This window comes from Rattus norvegicus, chromosome 7 (genome assembly GCF_021556685.1).
Source record: "Rattus norvegicus strain SHRSP/BbbUtx chromosome 7, alternate assembly SHRSP_T2T, whole genome shotgun sequence".
Classification (NCBI taxonomy): Eukaryota; Metazoa; Chordata; class Mammalia; order Rodentia; family Muridae; genus Rattus; species Rattus norvegicus.
This window is the reverse complement of record NC_141540.1, coordinates 123,932,022-123,937,660: the sequence shown is the minus strand read 5'-3', so window position 1 is coordinate 123,937,660 and position 5,639 is coordinate 123,932,022. Positions and strand designations below refer to the sequence as shown.

At 49.1% G+C, this 5,639-nt stretch overlaps 1 pseudogene across 1 annotated transcript; it reads left to right on the top strand.

Moving 5' to 3' along the window:
- Positions 1–3,047: 3,047 nt before the first annotated feature.
- On the top strand, positions 3,048–4,248 carry LOC148004897 (glyceraldehyde-3-phosphate dehydrogenase pseudogene; annotated as a pseudogene). Its single transcript, XR_015625815.1, has one exon. The product of XR_015625815.1 is annotated as a glyceraldehyde-3-phosphate dehydrogenase pseudogene (transcript).
- Positions 4,249–5,639: the final 1,391 nt, after the last annotated feature.

Here is a 5,639-nt window from a genome sequence, read left to right as displayed (position 1 = left end):
ACAGGCACAGCAAACAAGCAGCAAGCCTCATTGGGAACCTTGCCAATTGTTTCCTCACAGAGAATTTAATGCACAAAGCACAGAGGTATGCTGAGTAAGCTCAGCACTTCTGAGGTAGAGGCTGAAGGATCGAAAGTTCATGGCCAGCCTCAGCTATGCATCACGTTTGAGGCTAGCCTGGGCTACATGAGATCCTGTCTCAAAAAAAAAAAAAAATCAGAAAAGGAAGAGAAGCAGTTGCTGCACCTGGAGATGGGCAGCGGGAGAGGAAGCAGAGACCTTTGGGCCGGTGTTTAGAGCAGCTACAAAGTGGGAACAATGCAGTAGGACATTATTTGGGGTACACCTGGGAAGTTAGCAACTGGTGGAAAAGGCCTGACTTCAGTGCCTGAAGGATGATGCAGTCCCTGAGGCTCAAAGTAAGAAGGAACACGGTGAGGTAGGTGTTCTCTTCCGGCAGGGCTGGGCCACATCCTTCCACCCTGGCCGTTATCCCTCCAGGCTCAAACTGGGACTGCAAACAGCAGGACTCAGTCCAGTGTCCCGGGTTTTCAGGCTACCAGCTTCAGGCTGTGGCAATACCATCAGCTTCCCAGGTGTCCGGAACTGGAAAGGGCATTTCTGTGGCACCGACAGGGTGTCCCCTGTAGGGGACAATCTAGAGGTCTTTGTACTCTCACAGGCACAGAGGAGTGTTCCTTCAAGGAAGGGAATGCAAAACTGACTTTCTATCCAGAAGGCTGGATCAAATGTGCTTTCTAGCCAGGCGACCTTTACGCCGCAATCCACGTGACTGGAGCCGTACCCGACCCTCCTCCCGACCCTTCCCATATAAACTTGTTTTTCTCAGTCTATCTGAAAAACCCATCTTTACGGAAGGTGTCACATGCAGGCTTGAGTTAATCATCACAAGGATAGCCTATCGCCAGATTGTGCTGTATTTAGATAGGACTAAACTGAACAGCTCAGAGACTGCCCCTAAAGTTCGAGCTCACTGGCTACTGAGTTGTGGAATTCTGAACTGCCTCCCAGACTCCTTCCTCAGCTGTCCATTAAAGTCACAGAGACCCTCGAATTTCCCTACTCCCCTACCATTGCAGGATATTGGTCACACGGTGAACCCTGAGATTTTGTTATTTTCTGGAAAAAAAAAAAACTGTTTTTAGTTGTGATGTGGTTCAGCCTTAGCATACACCTTTAATCCCTCTGGCTGGAATAGAGACATGCCCTTAGTATACACCTGTAGAAGGAAACAGCCATGTTTGAAGTGAGTCTAATTGAGTGGCAGACGAAGTGAGGAATCAGAGAAAGATTTGACAGAATAGGATATGCCCAACTCTCCTGAGAAGAGACAGGAAAGGGAAGCTGCTAGAGGGGCAGTGGAAAAGAGGAAGGTAGTTTTATCAAGAGTTTTTTTTTGGGGGGGGGGGGTGTTGGGGATTTAGCTCAGCGGTAGAGCGCTTGCCTAGCAAGCACAAGGCCCTGGGTTCGGTCCCCAGCTCCGGAAAAAAAGAAAAGAGTTTTTTGTTTGTTTGTTTTTGTTTTCTCGGAGCTGAGGACTGAACCTAGGGCCTTGCGCTTGCTAGGCAAGCGCTCTACCGCTGAGTTAAATCCCCAACCTTATCAAGAGTTTTAATGAGACAGGTTGAAGAGAAAACAACCAGATACCGGTGAAGACAGAACAAACCAGAGAATGAGAAGGAGCCAGAAGATTGTTATGGATTACCAGGGTAAGGGTGAGGCCAAGCAAAGCAATTCAGTCAGAGGCTAAGAGAGAAGCCAGACTGAATTAGTCAGCATGGAGAGGAGTTTTAAGCCAGAACAGCTGGGTTGAACCTGCCAGCCAGAGTTCAGAAAGGACAAGAAAGAGTGAACTTATTCAGCACTAAGTCTCAGAGGCTGAAAACATTCTAGGCCCAGATAAGGTTGTACAGGGGAGAGGAGCTTCCAGGAGTAGGCCCAGGTTAGCAGACTGAGGTAGTAAACCTTAGAGACAATTACTACAGGAGAATGAAAGTTACATTTACACCCTACAGGCTACACTACACTGGCTCGGCCAACCCACTCTACCAGTAAGCCAGAATCAGTCATAACTTCTGCTTCATCATCAGGGTGCCATCCCTGTATCACATCTGGCTGGTGTCACAGACACAACAGCCTACTAACCACCTACTCCAGCTTAGAAAACTCCCTCTGGGTTTTGGGTGACAGCTGCATATTTGCACACACTGTGTTGTGTTGCTGAGCAAAGGTGGGGACAGAGTGGGGGGGGGCAGCATCTTGACCCCAGAGTTTCATCCCCAAGTTCCATCACTATTGAGAGAATATCTTGTGTACTGTATGGATGCATCACTTGTCAATTAAAAAGCTTTTGTCCTGTGGCTTAGGCAGGAAATGGGAGGTGGGACATCTGGGAGCAGAGAGGATTCTGGGATAGAGCCAGGCAGGAGATTCGCCTGAGAAGATGCGATGAGATGGAGGCATGGTACCTGAGAACAGGCATCCAGTCACATGACAGAATGTAGGTTAAAATGAATGGAATACCTTGAGTCGTATCTAGTGAGAGAAGAACTTACCCGTATGGCCAAGGTATTTATAAATGTATTTCGAGTCTGAGTCTTATTTCTGGAAGCATGTGGATGGGAGGAAGAACTGGCCATAACTTCCACACATCACCCTTCGCCTCAGGGTGAAAGAAGGGGAGGGGGAGCTAAAAATTGAAGATACAGTTGAGTGTGTAGTGCTTGCCTGACCCGCATGAAGTCCTGGGTTTGATCTGATCTAACCCATTACAGATATACCCACTAGGTTGGTGAATGCCTGGGATCCCAGAATTTGAGGAATGGAGGCAGGAAGGTCAGAGGTCAAGGTCATTCTCTGCTATACTCAGTAAAGTGATGTAGCACAACGATTCAAGCATCGAGTTGCACACAGAGCTCTATGGTGAGACCTTGTCTTTAAAAATGAAGTAAGCTCTCTGCTCCTCCCTGTTCTAGAGACAGCCGTATCTTCTTGTGCAGTGCCAGCCTCGTCTCATAGACAAGATGGTGAAGGTCGGTGTGAACGGATTTGGCCGTATCGGACGCCTGGTTACCAGGGCTGCCTTCTCTTGTGACAAAGTGGACATTGTTGCCATCAACGACCCCTTCATTGACCTCAACTACATGGTCTACACATTCCAGTATGACTTTACCCACGGCAAGTTCAACGGCACAGTCAAGGCTGAGAATGGGAAGCTGGTCATCAACAGGAAGCCCATCACCATCTTCCAGGAGCGAGATCCCGCTAACATCAAATGGGGTGACGCTGGTGCTGAGTGTGTCGTGGAGTCTACTGGCGTCTTCACCACCATGGAGAAGGCTGGGGCTCACTTGAAGGGTGGGGCCAAAAGGGTCATCATCTCCGCCCCTTCCGCTGATGCCCCCATGTTTGTGATGGGTGTGAACCACGAGAAATATGACAACTCACTTGACTGTCAGCAATGCATCCTGCACCACCAACTGCTTAGCCCCCCTGGCCAAGGTCATCCATGACAACTTTGGCATCGTGGAAGGGCTCATGACCACAGTCCACACCATCACTGCCACTCAGAAGACTGTGGATGGCCCCTCTGGAAAGCTGTGGCGTGATGGCCGTGGGGCAGCCCAGAACATCATCCCTGCATCCACTGGTGCTGCCAAGGCTGTGGGCAAGGTCATCCCAGAGCTGAACGGGAAGCTCACTGGCATGGCCTTCCGTGTTCCTACCCCCAATGTATCCGTTGTGGATCTGACATGCCGCCTGGAGAAACCTGCCAAGTATGATGACAGCAAGAAGGTGGTGAAGCAGGCATCTGAGGGCCCACTAAAGGGCATCCTGGGCTACACTGAGGACCAGGTTGTCTCCTGCGACTTCAACAGCAACTCCCACTCTTCCACCTTTGATGCTGGGGCTGGCATTGCTCTCAACGACAACTTTGTGAAGCTCATTTCCTGGTATGACAATGAATATGGCTACAGCAACAGGGTGGTGGACCTCATGGCCTACATGGCCTCCAAGGAGTAAAAAACCCTGGACCACCCAGCCCAGCAAGGATACTGAGAGCAAGAGAGAGGCCCTCAGTTGCTGAGGAGTCCCCATCCCAACTCAGCCCCCAACACTGAGCATCTCCCTCACAATTCCATCCCAGACCCCATAACAGGAGGGGCCTAGGGAGCCCTCCCTTCTCTCTTGAATACCATCAATAAAGTTCGCTGCACCCTCAAAAAAAAAAAAATGAAGTAAGACAGGCTGTAGCCGGTGGGTAGAGTTCCTGCCGAGCATGAACATAGCCCTGGATTCAGTTCCCAGCACCGCACAAACTGAGCATGGCAATTCAAATCTATAGTACTGTGATCCCAGCACTCAGGAAGTAGAGGCAGGAGGATCAGGAGTTTGAACTCATCCTTGGCTATACAACACATTCTAGGTCAACCTAGGCTATGTGAGTCCCTGTATCAATACAAAATCCACACTGGTCCAGTGGCTCATGCTTTTTTTTTTTTTAAGATTTATTTATTTATTATATGTAAGTACACTGTAGCTGTCTTCAGACACACCAGAAGAGGGCATCAGATCCCATTACAGATGGTTGTGAGCCACCATGTGGTTGTTGGGAATTGAACTCAGGACCTCTGGAAGAGCAGGCAGTGCTCTTAACCACCGAGCCATCTCTACACCACCACCCCCCTTTTAAAGCTAGGTTTATTTATTTTATGTGTGTGGATGTTTTGCCTGTGTGTGTGTGTGTGTGTGTGTGTGTGTGTGTGTGTGTGTGTGTGTGTACACCACATGTGTTCCTGGTACCCTCAAGAAGCATCATATCCTGGGGCTGGGGATTTAGCTCAGTGGTAGAGCGCTTACCTAGGAAGCGCAAGGCCCTGGGTTCGGTCCCCAGCTCCAAAAAAAAAAAAAGAAGCATCATATCCCGGAGAACTGAAGTTATAGGCAGTTGTCAGTCACCACACCCGGGACCTCTGCTAGAATAACTAGTAGCTTTAAACCACTAACCCATCCCTCTAGCCCCACCGTGGTTCATATTTTAACCCCAGCACTTGAGAGGCAGAGGCAGGTGGATCTCTGAGTTCAAGGCCACCTGGTCCACAGAGCAAATTCCAGGTCACGCAGAGACCCGTTCAATAGCAACAGAACAGTGTGCAGTGACGTCACGAGGGCTGTGAGCCTCAGTGGCTGAACCCGAGGTTCACCTGCAGATGTGGGGTGTCAATGTTACGGGTCCTAACCTAGACCTCCACTCCAGGACTCCCTCAACGTCTCTCTCAGTCAAAAGAAACTCTGGACTACTCTGTCTACTTAAAGAGTCAAACCAGCCCCTGTGGTGTCTTTGTCTGTCCGGGGCTGATAGCAGGATAGTTAGGTACGCCACAGCCGTTCTTCTATTTTTTATTTAAAATAATTTTATATGACATTTACTTATTTATTTCTTTTTTTTTTTTTTTTTTTTTGGTTCTTTTTTCGGAGCTGGGGACCGAACCCAGGGCCTTGTGCTTCCTAGGTAAGCGCTCTACCACTGAGCTAAATCCCCAGCCCCTTATTTATTTCTCTTAATGTGTGGATGCTTGTATGTGTTCCATGGTGTGAATGAATGACTTTAGGGAGCC